The 21,790-nt window shown below is 43.1% G+C and overlaps 1 protein-coding gene and 1 long non-coding RNA gene across 3 annotated transcripts in view; one reads left to right on the forward strand and one right to left on the reverse strand.

Moving 5' to 3' along the window:
* NOX4 (NADPH oxidase 4) overlaps positions 1–21,790 on the forward strand; it is a 699,867-nt gene that overhangs the window by 323,457 nt on the left and 354,620 nt on the right. The window lies entirely within an intron of this gene.
* On the reverse strand, positions 7,155–8,466 carry LOC146805837 (uncharacterized). The gene is made up of 3 exons (XR_014967919.1): positions 8,334–8,466; positions 7,828–7,892; positions 7,155–7,672 (listed from the first exon to the last, which is right to left on the reverse strand). It is a non-coding gene; the product is annotated as an uncharacterized LOC146805837 (long non-coding RNA).

The raw sequence follows: 21,790 nt of genomic DNA on the forward strand, positions 1-21,790 counted from the left end.
ACGTCAAAGATTAGGTAGAGCGGTGTGAGGCATGTAAGGAGTTGGACAAGCGCTTAATGTTTGCAATGGACACTTTGCTGGAGGAACAACATGTGGCAGAAGCAAGGGATGTCTGGGAGACAATATACCTTGATTTTATAGGACCCTTTGGGTTTCTTCCAGAGCAAGAAAAATTTGCAGCTGTATTAGTTGATGCAGAGTCAAAATGGGTGGAGGTCGTATTTATGGCTTCTCTAGAAATGAAGGCTTTTCTGGACACTCTACGTGTGAGGCACATATGTTGTTCACTGTACAACCCTCAAGGTAATGAATTAGTTGAAAGAATAACAGAATGATGAAGGGCACAATGCAACTAGCATTCAGCTCAGGCTTACCTGTGCAAGATGCAATAAAAGACGTGCTTTTGGCGTATCGTACCACCACGAATACCACCACTGGAAAAACTCAATTGGAAATGATGAGGGGTAGATCAGCTGGTACTAAATTGTTACCTTCTTGGATGAGTGAACTGACAAACAAAGAACTGAAGGATGGGTCAACAGAAGTGAGCCTAGAGAGACGCTTGATTATTGCAGGAGATTGGGTGAAGGTGAAGCCTGTAGATGGTGGTTGTTTTTTTAGCAAATTCAGAGGGCCTTTCAAGGTAAAGACTGTGGGAGGCAACTGGGTCAAATTAGAAAATGGACAAACATGGAATCTCAGACGCGTAGCTCTGTACTAGAAGAAAAGTCATGTAATTTAAAACACAGAGGAAAGGCATGGTTTAGGTGATTCGCAAGGACTGTGCATGCTAAGTCCTCATGAGTCCTGCAGAGAAGGGGTTTCATTAGTTACAGCCCAGGAGAAGAATCCTGCAATGCCGAGGACACAGCCGGGCACGGAGAACGCCACACTGAGATCCAGGTAAGGACTAGGGGTGGGCAACATGGGCAAATTCAGCCACCCTTTGGAATTGGAGTTTTTTTTACTGAACTCTGCCTTTCCTGCAGAACACTGAGTTGGCCAAACTCCGTAAACTCCAATGGCGGAGCAGAGTTCGCCACCCACCCTTAGATGCAATCTTAGAGACACATTTTTTAAAGTCCCAAAAAAGAAGCAACTGCAATTATTTTCATATAAATACCACATACATCATTGGGCTTTAAACTTTCTTTTGCCACACCTATCCCATCTCATGGACCACGCACAGAAGGCCAAACATATTTTCTTATAACAATTCTTTAAAACTTTGACGTTTCTCGATATCGAACAAGCGTTTCATTCGGTCTTGTGGGACTTTCTGTGGTGTGTCCTGTAGAGGGTGGGTCTTGGACCTAGATATATTTAGTGTATTAAAATGCTCTACGCTGAGCCAAAAGCTAGGGTCTGGACAGTTGGTCTGGTAGCTGCGAGTATTCCTTTGTATCGTGGCACGAGACAGGTTTGTCCCCGGTCGCCCCTGTTGTTCGCCATGGCAATTGAGCCATTAGTGGTGCTGTTGCGACGTAGGCTTGAACCCTGGGGGATCTGGATGTGTGACAAACACGTGCTGTCTCTGTATGCTGATGGTACCCTGGTGCATCTGGAAGACCCTGTGAACTCAATTCTGGTGCTGTCGAAAGCTCTGGAGGACTTTGGAGAGGTGAACAAGATGTATGTCAACACTAATAAGTCATGCCTGCTGCCGCTGGGCATCATGTCTTGACTGGACACTGATATGTTACCACTAGTTGGGCTGCCTTGGGGAGCAGAGGATATACGTTATTTGGGGATCAGGATTCCATACGAGAAGCAGCATTTCCTGGATCTTAATATAGGTAGAGTAATTGAGGGCTTGAGTGCTTTGGTACGGTTCTGGAAAGAACTCCCACTCTCCCTTATGGGTAGAGTTACATTGGTGACGATGAGGGTATTACCATAATGTTTGTATGTCTTACAGAAATAAGAGGCACCCTTATGTCCATGCGAACAGGAGTATCAAGTAATCATTGCTTGCAGGTGTTCACATGGAACTCATTTTTAGGCATATTATTAGTGTCACAGATCTTTCTGTGTAGAATTAATCATTATGGAAACATAATCATGTAATTTGACCAGTATTATTCACTAACGTTTTGTAAGAACAAAAATAGCACAGCCAGTATTTTTGTAAGAAACTGCAGTTTATCCGAACCGAGTTTTATTAGACAGGAATTATTTAAACCTACAATATTGTGAGTGTCTTTCAGGACACTAAGGAAAGAATAAGTAGACCCCAGGTGTGTTATCAAACCAAAATCAAAGAGTAAAAAGTGAAGTAAGAGATCAACATCAAAGGTATATTGGTTGTGTCATTCAAGAGACAGTAGTTTCTATTCAGTACATTCTAGAACACAGAGAATTATTTATTGTATTGATTAAAACGTTGCTGAATAATACTGGTCGATTTAGAGGATTATGTTTCCATGATGATTAACTCCAAACAGAAAGATCTGTGATTACTTGTATATCTTACAGGGCACACTCCATGAGATCCCTGTATGATACTTTGACAATAGATCTCCTGTGTGCCACTAAACGGAAACGGATAGGGCAGGCCATGTTGAAGTAGATGTAGAAACAGAGAGGTATTGAACTTCCCAGTCTGGAACTCTACTACATTGCGGCCCACTTCCAACATGTGATCCACTGGCTTGATAAGGAAAACAACTGGGAAAAGAGGCTCCTGAGAGGTTTGCATGGGAGCTACACACTCCCTGAGCTGCTTATGTGCAGTGCATGGACACCAACCTCACAGGCATTCTTGGTCTGACAGCTGGGTCACATATGGGATCAAGTGGTTATGAGAGTGCTCCACTGTGCGCAAAATATGCCAAATTTGAGTCTTTAAACCATTCAGGGCTATAGCAGAGGTGTTGTAAGTACAGAGATGGCGAGAGGGGGGATATGACGCCCAGGGCGACTTATATCTCGGTGGACAGTTTATCAAGCAAGACGATGCACTGGATTCATTTGCGTTGGGTACTCGACAGTAACTACAACGGCCTGTGAGATTTGGTCCTGTGTTCCTGATGAACCATTACCTTCAGACACTTACTAGACTTTTAGACCTAACTGGAGGTGGCAGAATTATTGCACATTTATATCGGTCGCTCAGAGAGGACATGCCAGAGGTGGTTCCTGGAAAACACGACAGATGGAAGGACCTGCTGGGTGAGGCCTTAACTTCGCGAGAATGGCATAAAGTACACATGGGGACCCGTACTGTAAGCTCTAATGCATGCTTTAAACTTAAACAATATAACTATATACACCAGGCATACCTCTCTCCCAAGACACTCCACGCCATTTACCCCTCTCGATCTGACAGTTACCCGCAATATGGGACCCCTGATGCAGATTTTATGCATATGGTGTGGAGCTGCTCATTCATAGTGCCCTACTGGAATGAGGTCTTGCCAAGCCTAAACGGGGTGGCGGGGTGGGTAGTCCCATGTATCCCATGCAAGGTACTGCTGAGTCTGGTACCAGCCCCTCCTAAAAGGAAACTTAGTCGCAAAGTCCTGGTGGTAGGTTTGGTGCTGGCTAAAAGGCGGATTGCCATTAAGTGGATGGGTTCACACCCACCCCAATATACGGAATGATTATGTGATATGTCTGAATGAGCAGTGGTTGAGTATGTTAGGATGAAGCATTCAAGATGTGATGAATGCCTGGGGGAGCACCTGTTAACATGGAGACAGATGCTACTTGAATCGCGAAATGAGGAGGAGGAGGAGAAGGATAGATCACGTGGCAAGCTATAATGATTGCTCTGTTAGGTCTGGGTACTAGGGAACATGAAAGAGGGTGAAGGCAAGGAAGTTGTATCCCAGGAAAGTGGCTTGATAGTGGACAAGCGGCCAGCCAAATGTGTGATAAACCTGACCGAATTTAAACCAATACTCCATGATCCTAATTGAGTGAATTATCGATAATATTAAAAGTAAATTGCATTCTCACATGAGCAAACAGGGGTTGGGGGATGTTGGAGAATACTTTTTTTCCTTATGTTGTGATTTAATCCTGCATTTATACACCTGATGTACTGTAACAGTTTTGGAAATAATGTACAACATAACTGGAAATTAATTAAAAACTATCTGAAAAAAACCAATTCTGAAAAGCTGGCAGTGTTGACATTATTTAGCAATTCAGACTTTCCAGTTATGTTTAGCTATTCCTTTTAAAAATGCACTTATATGCATGACTGTCAACATGCTAGTGGCACCCTGGGTCCCTTAACAGTGTAAACATATCCACAGTGTGAACCTTTTCTGAAATGAATGGAGGTACTTTGAGGGATATTCACAGTCCTCCATCCCATCTCCCCAATTTGACACCTACTTCCGGCCAGGACATGAGTGAAAAAAGATAGTACTAATTACCAATTACAGAGTGGGTTACTTGCACTTAGTTTTCTTTGACTAAAATAGACAGAACTATTTTAAGCATGATATTGGTCTATGTTCCCTAGGGAGCTCCACTTCGCCAGAGCCTGGTGTACCCCCAAGGAAATATTCAGCCCCCCCAGAAGGGTTTGCCCCCTGTTTGAAGATCTCTGACATACAGTGACTGGTTTAGGAGATTTTTTTAAATCTACAACAGATGAGCCATTCAAAAAATGTGAAACTTTTAATAAGATGTAACGAACAGTGATGCTAATAAGACATAATGAACAGTGATGCTATCATGTCTTAGAAATCTTGCAAGATTGATAGGAGTCAATTGGATTTTTAGGTCTCGCCTGACCCAGCGCATGCGCTGGTCTGGCGAGAGTTTTTGTGAGGGCTTCAAAAAGTGCTACCATGGCCAGCCTAGAGCTACAGTGCATGTGCGCGGGTGCGCGCGCCGCGCTTGATCGCTATTACTTTCACTTTCGCTGCTGCTTTGATGTTCTCAGTTAGCCATTCTGTTAGTGGTGGCATCCGTGCTTTAGCTTAAACATCTTAGGCTAAAGTCGGGTGCTGAGATTGCTTCAAAAGTAAAGAAATAGATAATTCTTTACTTTTGAAGCAATCTCGGCACCCGACTTTAGTTTAAGATGTTTAAGCTAAAGCACGGGTGCCGCCATTTGTCTAGCCACCTGGCCCCTTGCAGTTCCCTCTCCTTTGTCAGAAGGGCAAATTCCTAGTTGCTCAATGCCTAGTCCCCTCCTCAAGGTTGCTATATGGATCGTTAGCCTATTCGAATACAAATGTACTATCTGTTAATAACCTGTCTAAACTTTTTTGATAAACTGTTGCTGACAGTATGGAGAAGGTAATGGGAGGTTTCCACCGAGAAAAGTTTTACATTTAAAGGTGCATCCACCCACAAAATTGCTCCCATACTAAGAAGGCCTCTCACTCGCCTCGGTATTTCTTGCTTGGCGTCCTAAGTAGGTCGCTCACATTAAAAACAAGCATTGGCATAGTCAATAGGTCTCGCTTTTGGGACCTTATAAGTATTTAGTTATGCAGCACAATATCCTTGGTGCAACAACAACTGTTGCATGGCTAAACACTTATACGGTCCCAAAGGCGAGACCTATTGGCTATGCCAACGCTTGTTTTGATTTTCTACTGGTGGGATAAATAACGATTTTGATAAGATGACCTCGTACTGGTTTAACCCTTTCGCTGCCATGTTGTTTGCACACCCCAGTGACTGAGAATTTCATTTCTTGACAAATTAGTGTTGGGTTGTTTAAATATACGTACCCCTTTGATCTCTGTGCGTACCTATACAAATTTGTGTTTTTGTTTCAGCACATGCTGGGCTATATATGTGTGCGAACCCAGCATGAACATTGCATTTCAGCCTGAACACAATGAAAAATGTGGAGATGTTTGAATTTTTTTGACAAATTTCTTCAATCTTTTGTTGCATTTCACAAACAGACAAACATAAATCCCGGAAGGCTAAATATCCGGAGTCTGGCAATACAAAACGTGTGTGCTTTCCTAGAAACTGTAATCTGCACAGTCAGTTATGTAATGTAAGCTCAGATAACACAATTGTGACAGAATCACTGTTTATGGTGTACTGTTTATTTGATGACATATCAAAAAGTCAGGCCAATGTGGAAAGTATAAAAACTATAAATGTTCTTATTCTGTATAAAATAAGACAACAGTGGGTTGTATCCAGATCCCACCTGCTCTGACTTGCTCATTGGACGAACACACTGAACAAGACATATGCGAGACATTATCCATTCTGTATTTTCAAAACATTGTAATTCCCTCCAATATCCTGTGCTCAGAAACATACTCCTGCCAACTCTTGACCCAATCGTTGTTCCTTCAGTGTCCTAAGCATGGTGGTACCAGCCACTTATAAGTTTCCTATGGGTACTAGAGCTCACAGGCAATAAACTGGGTGCAGTGCATTTTTCAAATTTGGGAAATAACAAAAAGAGAAATGCCAGTTTAGCCTGTCTTTTGGTTGCACAAATCACCCATGGGGTGTAAGGAAACATAAAGGGGCCATTTATTTCTAAGATCAGCACATCCTAAGGTTTCTATGACTGGATTCCTGTCCTCACTCAACCTGAATGGCTTGTTTAGAGATTGCATTGGACAAAACCTTTGTCATAATTTTAGCATTTCTCCTAAAGATTAGTAATTTCTTCAAGTCTCTCCTGTGCAGGAACATATTTCTACCAAAGCTTTACAGCCCAACTTTGTTCCTCTGGGTCTCCTGAGCATGGAAGTGTAAGGGATTTCTATGCATTTGGGGTGCCCACAGGCAATAAACTATGTGCAGTGCATTTGAGAAATTTCAAACGCAACAGAGAGCAAAATGTGGGTTTAGTCTATCTGTCTTTTGGTCCCAAATCCTGGCCTTATACAAACATTCCTCAGTAACATATTTTATACATCTACACTTCTAATAGTGTTTATTGCTAAATGCCAGACTACCCTTAGCCTGATTGACTGGCTGGAACAGTGTAAAACATTTGTCATATTTTCAATATTTTGTCCCCAAACGTATGGTAGTTTCCATCAGATTTCCACACGCTGAAACATATCTTGACCAAATTAATTTTTGGGGCAAGACAAAGTAGTGGCATTCATACAAAGAAACAACAAGAAAAGGTACTAAGTCAAAACTACAGAAGCTAGTCGGAAGCTATAAACAAAGTGAAAGGACCTCTCAAATGAATACATCAAAGTGTCAGAGGTACAGAGTCCATCAGCCCACCCTTATTGGCGGAGCATCGTCATTTGCGACTCCACGGGGTCAAAAGTCTGGGCCTGCAATGTCGAACCAGCCGGCTCTACTGAATGCCCGACCAAATGATCCCCGGTCGTGAAAACTCCTGACACAATGTGTAGACTCAAGAGAAAAGGTGCAGTGCTAAAAAAATAATAGTGTACTAAAAATGACTACGTGGGCAAAAATATTCTTTAATAGAGATTGACCAGGTGTCATGTCTAAAAAAGACCAACTAGTCTTGAAAAAATAGACTATAACTCAATTTGGTCTCCGACGGTCGACATGTTTCAGCCGAGGTGGTCACCTGACCCGGCTTTCTTCAGGACCTATATCAGTGAAACTAAAGCTACTGCTAAAAGTGGTATGTCAAATTAAGACAATGTGAAAAACAGGAAGACATAAGGTTTGTGGCAACAGCCACCCTACCGGGCACGTAATTTTATGCTCGGGTATAGGAACATGGTCCTCTTTCCTGCAACACACAAAAGAGAGGTACAACACACAATGAAAAACAACTCCCATAACCAGCTTCCACAGTGACTGTTGGACACTGTCAAACTCTTGCAACCCAAAATATGGTTAATTATACAAAAGGGAGAATAGTAAAAAAATAAATTTGCAACTCACCCAACTTTCTGTGGGAGAACAGCCTCACCTCACCCGGCTGACTGCTCGGAGAAGGAGGCACCGCTCTGTTGACAGGTAGGAAAAGACACAACAAGTTGCATATGGATACTTGTCTCTCTACTTCCCCTACTCTCCGTTCAACATCACAACCCCATTAAAATAATAACTCTGAGAGAACCACCCTAAAAAGTCAGAAATTGGCCTGGTGTCTGAGAAAAATGGCAATGTGTCGCCTTCTACCCAAACAACTGTCTCTCTCCCAATATGCCTATATATTACGATGTATGTCATGTAATTAAAGGGCACCCTTCCTATGATGCCAGAACCACAGCTTCATTCTGTGGATCCTAAAACTCGGGACCCAACAGAGTTCTGGCCCTCCATAGTCGCATTATTAAACAAAAGTGGTGCCATGATATTAACCATTCCCTAAGTCCGAATTTCAAAAACTAGGGTCCTGAAACAGAGTATACTGGTTACGAGGTAAGACAATTCCCTCTCCTTACCTATCCGTCGATTCCTCGAGCCGGACTCCGCGCAGTCTGGAAGGTGACTGCTGGCAAGTGAGGCTTCTATAAATACACCCTCTAACCCGGACGATACTTCACAGGTGTAGACAATCGTCTCGTGTCTAGTAATGAGTGTCATAATAGCGCATGAGCCGAAAGTGAGATGCTAATCTAAGGCGCATGCGCAGTGTAATGCGCTCGAGTGTGTACAGCATTTCTCCTGGACCTGCGCTGTAAAAGTTCGCCAGACACTTGCCATGAATGGGACACTAGTCTACCACTCATGCGCGTTCTTCAACACTGCAAGAAGATAAAAACCATCGCTCGGTGGTAATTTAAACATTACAAATGTGAATTTCAATCCCAGCGATCAAACACAGGGGGGCCAGACTATGGTAGAAGAAAGCGTAAAACGAAGTGTTTACACTCGTACTGACCAGCACCAAAAGCACCAAAAGCATGGAACATCTCCTTAATGGGATACAACCCTCAAGTTACCAACAACAGTAGAGTCTGCCTAGATTTATATATGCCATGGTGTCAGGGAGGAAGGGAGGGCCAAATTCTATACCCACCTTCTACAGCCACTCGGTGGCAAACAGCTCTAAGAGTTATATGCAGCCTGAGAGTGATGGTATAGTAAATCGAGTATCCTTAAAAAACGTCCGAAAATTTCTGAAATTATACAAGACATATCTAGAACGATCTTTCTTTCATAGGTATATATTAATGCAGCCAGTGAAGCCATGCATTCTTTGATGATTTCTCATTTAGAACAATCAGCGGCCATCATGTCATCTCCACTGTGCTGTATGGGTCTATATACCTAAACTCCAGTTGAGCAGATACACGGTTCAAACCAAAGACCATGGGATTTTGTCATTTAAGCCATGCGTGTCTGTGCCCATCCTGAAGATCATCCTCTGCTCTCTCAGAAACAAGAAGCGAGTAATGTCAGTAACATGCTGGGGAATCAGAGGTCGTTCCAGCACGACCCACCTTAGCTCATCCGCTCTGTGTTGTTTAGCCAAGAAATGGTCCGTGAGGCAGGTGGACTGTTTCTTGCACCGAATCGTGCTTTTATGCTCACTAATGCGGAGCTTGACTTTGCGCGTAGTGTGCCCAATATAATGAAGAGAACAAGGGCATGTGATCATGTAAATGACGCCCTCTGAATTACAGTTCGTATGGCTGTTGAGTATCCAGGGACGACTGGTGCCTATGTCAACTGAAGTGGCTTTGGTGGTCTGTGGGCAAACACTACAAGAGCCACAAGGATAGTGACCTCGTACTGGAGGTAATGACCACAAGGTGTTATCAGGACGTGGTGTGCGGGTCGCTGGTCGTGTGTGTACTAAACTGTTACGTAGGCTCGGTCCCTTTTTGAAGGCAAACAGGGGTGAAGGAATATTGCCTGAAGCTACATTGAGAATATGCCAATGTTTACGGACAACTTTCTGTAATCTATTAGAATGGGAGCAGAAAGTAGTTACAAAGGTCAATCTCTCATTAGGGGGCTTGGGAGCACTGTTGTCCAACAGTGCATCCCGATTGTTGTTGGAAGCCCTCTTCCATGCTCTCCGCACCAGACGTTTAGGATAACGTCGTGACTGAAGTTGGGATGCCAAGGCCTTGGCATGTTTCTCAAAGAGATCCCTAGTGGTACAATTCCTCCTAATGCGCAGGAACTGGCCCACTGGGAGGTTGTCTCTGAGAGCCCTGGGGTGGTAGCTGTCATATGAGAGTAGAGAATTTCTGGACATGGGTTTCTTGAACAGTTCACTGTGTAAAATACCCTCAACTGGAAAGATAGAGATATCTAAAAAGGACAATCTCTCTTTACTGTGCTCAATGGTGAACTTAAGGAAAGAGTTTTGTTGATTGAGCCAGATATAAAAAGCTTCAATCTCATGGGTCGTACCCCGCCATACCACCAGTACATCGTCGATGTACCTCTTCCACAGTACCAGATGTTCAAAAAAAGGGTTACTGTGGTTCAGTACATGTTGTTGTTCAAAAAGATGTACGTAGAGGTTGGCCAAGCTAGGCGCAAAAACGCTCCCCATGGATGTGCCAGAGATCTGTAAAAAAATCTGATCCTCGAATTTGAAAAAATTCTCGGTCATAGCTATCCTGGCACACTCCATGATAAAAGAGACTGGGGTAATGCTATTGAGGTCACGTCCTTCGAGAAGTACCTTGATGGAGTCCAGGGTTTCAATCTGCGGAATACACGTGTAGAGGGACTCTACATCAAAACTAGCCAAAATATCGGTCCTGTTGTCAAACTCGATATCTGGTAGCATCCGCAGGACGTCAGCCGTGTCTTTTAAATAGGTGGGCATTTCCAACACCATAGGTCGTAGAAAAACATCTACGAATTTGGACAAGGGCTCCAACAGTGAGCCAATCCCAGAGATAATGGGACGGCCTGGAGGAGGCCGTTGGCTCTTATGAATCTTAGGGAGGCAGTAAAAATAGGGGATCACCGGACTATTCGTCACCAGGAAACTAGCTTCCTGGGACGTGATCCACCCTTCTGCCTCACCTTCCTCGACCAGATGTTTAATCTCCAGGGTAAGTCTTGGCGTCGGGTCAGTCTCCAAGACACGATAGGATTTGGTGTCCATGAGTTGCCGAAGACACTCAGTCCGATAAACCTCCACGTCTTGCAGGACAGTGGCGCCCCCCTTGTCCGCTTGCTTGATGATAATGGACATGTCTTTGGTTAAATTCTCAAGGGCTAATCTATCCTTTCTGGAAAAGTTAAAAAAGTTCTTAGACTGGATGTCACAAAGCGCCATTGCGTCAAATGTGACCGCCTTTTCAAATGTGCACACTTGAGGCGGAACCTGATGTGCCAATGGTGTGAAATTGCTTTTTAAGCGCAATCCTGTGTTGGCAAGACTGGAATCTAATCTGGACTCACTGTCAACCTCTGGTGCCCTATTCTCGAAGAAGAAATGCAGTCGAATTTTCCTAAAAAACTGCTCAAGCTCACGTCGCATCGTGAATGGGTCACCCAAATGGGTGGGCACAAAGCCCAAACCTCTATTGAGGACACTAAGTTCGTCCTCCGAAAGGGTCCTAGAACTAAGGTTTACCACAAGATCATTTACTCGTTGGTCGAGCCGGGGGTTTGTTGCAGATTGCCCCTCCTGCTCCGAGTGTTCGGAAATGTCGACTCCGGTTGCCAATGAACGGTGGAATTCCCTCTCCGTTTGCCCCTCGTATGCCCTTGGCCTTGATCTAAAAAAGACTGGTTAGGGAAAAATTGTTGAGGTGGAAAAGATGGCATATGTGGTGGAAATGGACCTGGTTGGTAGCCCCAGGGGGCGGGTGGCCACCATTGTCCCTGTCCGGGATAGAAACCTTGTGTTCCACGCCGCTTGTTGAATCTCCGGGATTGCCCTCTCCCTCGCCCCCGAGAGAGTCCCATGTCGGGAGATTCAGAATCACTAGAACCAGGTTCGGACCCTGAAGATGAATAATTAGATCCGTAACGTCTGCCTTTATTATTAAAGAGAGGAGCCACGTATGTATCGCTTGTGTAAGGGTAGATTTTCTCCCATGTAAAACGCGCCAAGTCTTTTTTAAACTTATCTATCTTGTTGATCAAGATGTTATCCTGATACTCTTTGTTTGTTTTATTGGCCTCATCTAGATGTTTTTTGTAAAGAGCAGATGTGATAGTGGTTTTAATCTGGCCCTCTAGTGTCTGAATTTCGATGAGGATGGCATCTGCTTGGCGTTTAGCCGTGCTGATAATTAAAATTAGCCAGTCACGGGTACACCGCCAAGCTATGAGGGACCAGTCCCGCATGAATTGTTTATCCGTGAGAAACAGCCTAGGTGCATTGGTTACTATTAGACCAGTCGGGGCACATTTACCCCTCAGATATTCAGCCATAATAAGCCCATGCACGGCTGTACGTGAGTGTGTTTTCTTGAGATTTAGTAATGCACCCCAGTCATCCTTAGGGTGACCTGTCATTTCTGGCAGGGAATCAAGTATACTGGGATTATCAGAAAGTATGTTGTTAAGAGTTTCATCATCAAACGCTAGGCCGGCGAAGTCGGCCATTTCTGAACTGGTGGAGCTCGGAGTCAAAAACTAAGAACTGGGGGAGCAAAGAAAGGCCCCTAGGTAGTCTGGAGTCTAAAATAAAGGACCCGCAGCCGGGGCTGCTCTAACAACCAAAAACAACATATACACAAGGGTCCACGGGGAAATAGTTTAACGACTAACGTACCTTGATACCCCTAACTACATAGAAACAACAAGAAAAGGTACTAAGTCAAAACTACAGAAGCTAGTCGGAAGCTATAAACAAAGTGAAAGGACCTCTCAAATGAATACATCAAAGTGTCAGAGGTACAGAGTCCATCAGCCCACCCTTATTGGCGGAGCATCGTCATTTGCGACTCCACGGGGTCAAAAGTCTGGGCCTGCAATGTCGAACCAGCCGGCTCTACTGAATGCCCGACCAAATGATCCCCGGTCGTGAAAACTCCTGACACAATGTGTAGACTCAAGAGAAAAGGTGCAGTGCTAAAAAAATAATAGTGTACTAAAAATGACTACGTGGGCAAAAATATTCTTTAATAGAGATTGACCAGGTGTCATGTCTAAAAAAGACCAACTAGTCTTGAAAAAATAGACTATAACTCAATTTGGTCTCCGACGGTCGACATGTTTCAGCCGAGGTGGTCACCTGACCCGGCTTTCTTCAGGACCTATATCAGTGAAAACTAAAGCTACTGCTAAAAGTGGTATGTCAAATTAAGACAATGTGAAAAACAGGAAGACATAAGGTTTGTGGCAACAGCCACCCTACCGGGCACGTAATTTTATGCTCGGGTATAGGAACATGGTCCTCTTTCCTGCAACACACAAAAGAGAGGTACAACACACAATGAAAAACAACTCCCATAACCAGCTTCCACAGTGACTGTTGGACACTGTCAAACTCTTGCAACCCAAAATATGGTTAATTATACAAAAGGGAGAATAGTAAAAAAATAAATTTGCAACTCACCCAACTTTCTGTGGGAGGACAGCCTCACCTCACCCGGCTGACTGCTCGGAGAAGGAGGCACCGCTCTGTTGACAGGTAGGAAAAGACACAACAAGTTGCATATGGATACTTGTCTCTCTACTTCCCCTACTCTCCGTTCAACATCACAACCCCATTAAAATAATAACTCTGAGAGAACCACCCTAAAAAGTCAGAAATTGGCCTGGTGTCTGAGAAAAATGGCAATGTGTCGCCTTCTACCCAAACAACTGTCTCTCTCCCAATATGCCTATATATTACGATGTATGTCATGTAATTAAAGGGCACCCTTCCTATGATGCCAGAACCACAGCTTCATTCTGTGGATCCTAAAACCCGGGACCCAACAGAGTTCTGGCCCTCCATAGTCGCATTATTAAACAAAAGTGGTGCCATGATATTAACCATTCCCTAAGTCCGAATTTCAAAAACTAGGGTCCTGAAACAGAGTATACTGGTTACGAGGTAAGACAATTCCCTCTCCTTACCTATCCGTCGATTCCTCGAGCCGGACTCCGCGCAGTCTGGAAGGTGACTGCTGGCAAGTGAGGCTTCTATAAATACACCCTCTAACCCGGACGATACTTCACAGGTGTGAATGAATGAATTTAACCCAGATCTCTTGACTGGGGGTGAATGTTTGATTTGCTCTGCATTCTGTCCATCATCTGTGTGTCTTTTGTTATGGGTACAAAGGCCTAGAACCAACTCCCCAGTCACTTGATACTAATTGAATTGGAATCCATCTTTAGAAAGCAGCTGAAGAGCGATGAATTTAACCCAGATCTCTTGACTAGGGCGATTGTTTGACGTTGTTCAACATTCTGTCCATCGATTGTTTTTTTGGGATTTGTACCCATAAAAGCAAATGATTTGCCTCATCTAGTTTTGAGTTTAAAAGTAGGGGTCTTCAGAAGATTTGTTCTGCATTATGTCCATCATCTGTGTGTCTTTTGCTTTCTTACCCTAAGTGCGCCGGGTATGCCCAGACGTGGGTCCTGAGCTGAAGACTGATTTGCATATGGCTGGGTTTAAACTGGAATAGCATGGAGAGCAAAAAAACGATGGATTTAGGCCCAGATCTCTGTACTGGTGTGAAAGTTTGACATTGTTCAACATTCTGTCCATCAATTGTTCATTTTGCATTTGTACCCATAACAGCAAATGATTGCCTCATCTAGTTTGAGTCTAAAAGTATGGGGCTTCAGAAGATTGGCATGTGGATTGGGGTATAATGGGTACATCTCGAATTAGATATCTTGGCCCCAAATGTTTGTAGGTTCTAAAAGTAAACTGGAGTATTTTAAAAAGGACCCTGGCATGCACTGGCAGCTAGTATAGAACTTTTAAAGCAGCCGAAGCTGATGATCGTTGAGGCAGTTTCAGTACAAACCTGGCAGCCGCGTGTTGCACCACCTGCAGTTTCTGAATCGTTTGTTTTTTGACACCTGCGTACAGACTATAACAATAGTCCAATCTGGATGTTATCAGTGCAAAGGCTTCTGTCTTTCTTGCTTCTAGTGGGAGGTAATCAAAGAATTTTTTCAGTGGTTTTATTAAAGTAAAACACTTTCCTGCAAGAGCTTATGGAAGGAAAGATAGAGAATGCATCAAATTTCATTCTGAGGTTTTTTGTGACCTCAACTGTAGCAGGCGGCAGAGGCGTGGAATTCAGCCAGCATATCACAGGGTCAAAGGAATTGGATTTAAACCGAGCAGCATAATCGCCATTTTATTGGTGTTACATTTTTAAATGATTGGCTTGCATCTGCTGGAAAACTTCAATTAAACAGTGTTTGAAGTTAAGCTCAGAGCCAATGGATGCTTTTTCCAAGGCCAAGATCAGCTGTGTGTCATAAGCATATGATGTAGTTTTAATTGCAAAGGAAGTGATCAACGAAATTAGGGGAGCTATATATATGTTGAATAGTGCAGGGCTGAGTACTGAGCCCTGCGGTACCCCTGATGTGGCCATCATTTCGGGGGATAGAAAAGGTCCTAACACAACTGTTGGTTTGTCTATAGTCGGAGAGGAAGGATTTAAACCAAGCCAGGGCATGATTAGAAATACCACAGTTCTTGACACTCTGCAGCAGGATGTTATGGGAGATTTAATCAAATGCATCTAATAAGTTAAATACAATCAGCACTGCATTATTTCCAGCATTTAAGGTTAACTTTAATGTGCCTGCAACTTCCAAAAGAGCTGAATCTATAGAGTGTCTTGGCGAAAGCCAGACTGCACTGGATGGAGGATATTAGCCTCTTCCAAAAAAGTCATTAATTGACCATTTACCAATTTTTCAATGATTTTACTAAGAACAGAAAGCCACAAAATGGAACGAAGGTTTGAGAGAGTTGAGGGATCTGCCAGATGTTTTTTCTGAAGAGGTTTGATGCTAGTTTCCGGCCACTTGGGATCTCAGCAGTGGCCAATGAAGTATTCAGGTTCAGGTTCCGAAACAAGTTTATTTAGACATTTGTCCATAAAACATTCTAAAAAAAGCACACTTAACAATTAAAACATTTAAAAGGACCCCCCCTCCTGGCTACCCTACCCCCGACTCACTACGTTCATGATTAAAGTTTTGTTTTACAGATCGTATAAACCGAGCAATTCCAACTGCCACATCGAGATAATGAATTTCGCACAATAACTCCACAACTTTATTCCTATGGAGAGCATCGTATTTAAAAAACAGAGGTCTTAAAAACATGATTCGATTTGCAAAATAAAAGACGCAGTCCATAAGAATATGCATAAGTGTACATTTAACTTTCAAAGGGCAAGGGCAGAGACCGCTATTATTCTGTACCCTGATCCTGTGTGAGCGGGATGAGTAGATTGGATTGCATCCCACTGACCCCTTAAAATTTCTTTCCTCAATCCTGGGTCTGGTAACCGTGATAGATAGGGAAAAACAGTATCCTGGCCCAATGTAGCAATCAAGAAGCTAATGGATGATCTCTTCTTTAGATACAGCAGGTCAACAGATTCAGACGCCATAGAAGTGGATTCCCTCAGTGCTTGTTTGCCTAGAAATGGGAGCCAAGATGTAACTGAACCACTACTTATATGAAGGTTCCTTAGTGCAATTATTCTGGTTCTTACGGCCTTTGCCCACAACCTCTCAATGCTTTGGATCTCTTCCCAACACAATTTGGAGACTTTGACCTCCTCATCATCCTCCAACAATGTCTTAAAATATCTTAGTACCCGAGTACAGGTAGCCATGTTCCAAGAGACCAGATTGCACTCTCTCCTTATGGCCTGAACCATGGTACCTTGAGGGAGTGATAAAAGTCTTTTAATCTATCCCATGCATAAGTTAGGTCGAGGGAAAAAACCTCTCCCTATACAGGCCTAACGGAGATATGATAGAGCCCTCCCAGACCTACCATTGAATATTGACAGACAACTGCCCTGCAATAGGGTCTACCGCTTAGTGGCATCCCAATGAGCACCCCAATTTAAATTTCTCCTGAAATTAAACCCAGGTATTTATATTGATCATCTTGCTCCAGCACCTGCGTACCTAAATGCCCAAAAAAACTCTGTACTTTTTTTCCAAAGATCATAATCTTGGTCTTTTCCAGATTGATACGGAGCTGGTTCTGCTTGCTATAGGTTGCCAGGGCATTGAGTTTCCTCTGCAAACCTACTGGGGTATAATCCAATACTAACAAGTCATCTGCAGAAAGCAGACAAGCAATATGCTGGTTCCCAATTTTTGGCGCAAAGGACTCAGATTGGGAAATAAAGGTCAGGAGGTTGGCCAGATATCAGCTAAAAACAATGGTGTTAAAACGCACCCCTGGTGTAGGCCATTGTCAATAGAAATTCTTTGTGATAACGACCCGATTTATCGAACTCCACCTGAGCCCAATTGCCAAAGTGCAAAGATTGGAGTGCCCCAAGAAGATTTGGTGGTAGGTTCCAGGAGGCAAGTTTTCCCCACAGAGTATCCCTATCCACAGAATCAAAGGCTGTCCGGAAATCTACAAAGCAACAGCACAGCCTTTGATTTTTCTCCAGAGCCTTTCGAATAGTGGCCCACAGAGCAAAACAGTGGTCCATGGTGGAATGACCCTCACGAAAGCCCCCTTGTTGTAGTGGAATTCGCTTAGTTTCAGTAGCCCATTCTTTGAGTTTAGCTAAAATGATCGTAGAAAATATCATTAACGAGATATCCAAGAGGCTTATAAGCCTATAGTGCATAGGGTCTGTACCATTCCTTTTTTTAAAAATCAGTTTCACTATTGACCCCTTCCAGGACGAGGGATAAAGGTCAAAAATAGCAATCCAACTAAACAAGGAAGATTATATCGTAGCCCACCAGACCCTATTTGTTTTAATTATGACTGCTGGGATGTTATCGGGGCCAGTGGCTCGAAAGAGATTTACACTCTCAATAACAGCCTTTACAACCTTATAACTAGTTTGCCCATATATTTTCTGATATCCATCTGTAGTAGAAGGTCCATTATATAAATCTATCAAATAAGTGTGCTCCTATTTTGACCATTAAACTCATTGACCTTTTTCCAAAATTTTTGCTGGTCATTTAATAATGATTTCCTGCATCTCGTCCCACTTACTATGGTAAAAGGCTGCCTTTTTTGTCTGGACTAGGGATTTATATTGGCGTTTAAGTTTAACCAACTCTTGGGTGGCTGGGGGAACATTATGACGCCTAACACTCATAGCTTTCTGTCTCACCAGTCGTTTCAACTTTTGGCAATCCGAGTCAAACCAGCCCCCTGATCCCCGCGGACGGGATTTTGCCTGCACGCCCTTTTTACATATATTAACTGAAATGCAGCCCAAAACTCATTGCACAATATTATTGTACCACACAACGACATCATTGATGTAGGAAGGGTGAATATCAATCATCTCCTCTAACTGAAGGGAGGCAAGCTGTTGGAGATGCATAGGATCTAAGCGTGTTGTGAGCCTGCGCGGATATAACAGCTCTAGCGGCAGAACCCTCTCGGGGGATACTGGCTCACACAGGTCGAGAACTGCTATCGTTGCCCAGTGGTCACTACCCTCATATTCAGCCACCTCAAAACTCCTAAAAAGGTTGAAATGCCAAAGGGACGTGAATATATAATCAATAGGGCCCAAAGATTGGCCCTGCCGGAAGGTTGCTGCTGCTGGTGAGTTTTATTTGAATAGTCTATTTATGTAAATCAGACCATGGGTCTCCAGCCTTTGACTCAACACTTTGGCCTCTTTTTTGATGGTACCAGGGGGAAACTGTGCTAAGGGAATGTTGTAAAAATCCAACGCTTCTTCCAAGTGTTGGTCTAACTGTACAGGGAAGAGACGAGCATTAACATCCCCAGCCATTATTATCACTGCTTCCGGATATTTTGTCACCAAATGCTGGAAAGGAGATTTGAATGATTCCAACCAGCATTTCAATTGGTGGTGATCTTCTTTGTGGATATAGACATTTATGAGTAAGAAGTATCTAAGAGCATTTTTACCAACGCTCATTTCAACCACGTATAGCTGCAAGCCACTTGAAACATTTATGACCTCTAAAGGTCTCTTAATCACCTTGGTAGATATTAGTGTCGATACACCAGCGGGTGCTCTCCCCTTACCCCAGGACTGGCTCTCGCCTTACCCTGGGTATTCGAAATTTCATAGATGACTGGATTGCCAATGTCCACAGCTTTATGATGGATGGAAGAAGTTCAGGGGTCAAAATGGGATCCCAATTTAAAAGACAGAATAGCCTGTTGTGACTGAGCTAGGATAATTATTTGAAAGACTGACAAGGACGCTCTTTTTTGGGGGGGTATATTATCCTCCAAGTCAATCATTAATGGGGAAATAGAACTAAACTCCCATTGGATATCCCATATTTTTGTTTAGAAAAACAAAGACATTTTGTTGCATAGGGTTTGAGATGGTGGAATATCTCTGGCCAGTGCTTTCGGTTGTAGAAATTACTTAGCAATCATAAAAATAGTTTTTGGGTTGGCTTGACCTTCATCAATCTGCCTTGAGAAATATGCCTTTTTTGCAGTCTTAATCTGGCAATGGTAGATTTTTTTAGCCCTTCTAAACTGGATTAGGTCCTTTGCATTATAGGCTCTCTGTCACTTCCGTTCAAGCTGCTTGCAGCATAGATGTTGTTCTGCTAGAGCCTGAGGGTACCATGGAGCTGTTTCTTCTTTAGAGGGATTGCTGGAGCTAATTCATTAATAACATAGGTAATCCAGCTCTTAAAGGCCAAGACATCCCCTGCTACAATTCCCAACAAGGTAACGGTGGAGGTGGATACATGCCTGGCAAAATTAAGGTCAGACAACAACTTGCCCCATTTCCATGTGTTTTGGGAGCCTGAAATTAAGGTGGGCTAACAAGCTGAAGTTGAATCCTAAATGTTGGTGAGGTAGGAGAGGTGGTGGGAAGTCAGATAGGAAGAGCTGGACAATTCTTCCCGCCCTAACATCCACCTGCCTATTTGTTCTTACAACAGAAAAAAAAGAGGATTGAGCTGAAGGGCATGGCGAGGGAGAAGCAGGGGACAGGGATGGCTGACCTTAGCCCATACCGAAGCTCCGTCCATCGTCTTGATCCTTAGATGAACCTATGGGCGACTAGGGGATCCTTCCCAATCACTTATGCTGGACTTGAGTTACTACAGGTCTAAATTCATTTGAAGTGGTAGAGTGATATAACTTTTAATCTGGTTGGTGTTCTTACATAGAAAGAAATGGTTATATGTAAAAAGGAGAGACTGCATTATTTGTGAAATGTTTGAGTTTTATAAAGGCCTGTTAGTATAAGCATGGGAACATGGCCCATCAAAAATTCAGGATTTACATGTTATATTTGGTGTCAAAGAGAGTGATCATTTACTCCTTTTTGTGAACTCTTTCTTTTACTTCTTGCTCGTCTTTGCTTTCTAACATCTGGACAAGTAAGTCTGCCTATTCAAAAAAAACTTTCTGGAGTATGTAAAGTAGTAATCTTGTATATACTCCTAACATGCCTCGTGATTGGGCCCAAAAACATCTAAAATTGGAATATTCATAAACGATTAGTACAAATAGAGAGGACTAAGCCGTCTTCACCTTTATTAATAGGGAGCTAGATGTTTCAGCGTTGATTCCAAAGGCACGCAGTAGAATCTTAGGAGTACTTCTGCAAAATTACTGCCCCTAATCAAAAATGCTTTTGTGAATCAGGCTCTTTGAAATCAGAGTGTGGGCCTATTTTTCTGTATCTGCACTAGAAGCTAGGGGAGTATAAATTTAGGGGAGAGAAGGGTTGGGCTAGTTTCAATAGAACGTTGATGCCATGCTCCTATTAGTCTGATACACATGAGTTAGGTATACTAAGGGGTCAGTTTTCACTACTCGCCACCAACTTGCTGATCAAAAATATTCTAAATTATGAGACGGCTACATCATCAATTAGAAAATGAATGAAATATATGCAGAAAGAAACCATAAAAGTGTATGTGCAAGAGGAGAGGGATGTAAGAAGTAGTAATTTAAATTGAAAACACAGAAGGAAGAAAACTACTGCGTAACCAGGGAGATAACCTATGTTAGTGATAGGTAAAAGCATAAAGGTAGAGTGACGAGGTTGACGGGACAAGTGGGAATACACACGAAGAACTTGTAAAAACATAATCTGTAAGCTTGCTGGAGGAAACATGGGCTAGTCAAAGCACACTATGGGGATTATTTACAAGTGCATTGCGCCACTGGAGCGTCGCATTTCAGGATGTTCCGGTGGCTCCATATTTACAAAGCGGTGTTAAGCCACTTTGCATGACTTAACACCGCTTTGTAAATATCGTTTTTAACCTTTCATGCATATATGTGCGTGAAAGGAGCATGCAATGGGTGTTCCTGTAGGCATTCCACCGCAGCATCCATTGCTTTTTGATGTTGTCCCAGATTTACAAGGATCTGTAAATCTGAAGCAACGCCACGGAAATGCAGGAGTTAGATTGGTGCAATGCGGAGAAATACTTTTATTTCTCCTAGTTTTTGCTACAAATATACTACTGGAACTCACAGATTTGATTTTCTTGCACAGGGTCCCCCCCATTTTGATATGCCACTGGACTTTGTAGGCCAAAGGGAAACAAAACTGCACTCTAAGGCAGTTTTCCCCAATCTGTATGATAAAGTGTTAACTACATCAAAACAGTAAACCACACTGACTTTCCCTATGAGTGTACACTAACATTATATGGCCTATGTCAGGTAATTATCTAATCCTGCAGAGTCTCCTCTGCACCAGTCTACTTGTGTGCAGTTACTGGGCTGCGTATGACAGTAGTCTCCCACACTCAGCCCTCACATGTGTGTAACACTTCTAAATGAGCCTCTAATTAGTCAGCTGCAACAAAGCTGACT

This window comes from Triturus cristatus, chromosome 8 (genome assembly GCF_964204655.1).
Source record: "Triturus cristatus chromosome 8, aTriCri1.1, whole genome shotgun sequence".
NCBI lineage: Eukaryota > Metazoa > Chordata > Amphibia > Caudata > Salamandridae > Triturus > Triturus cristatus.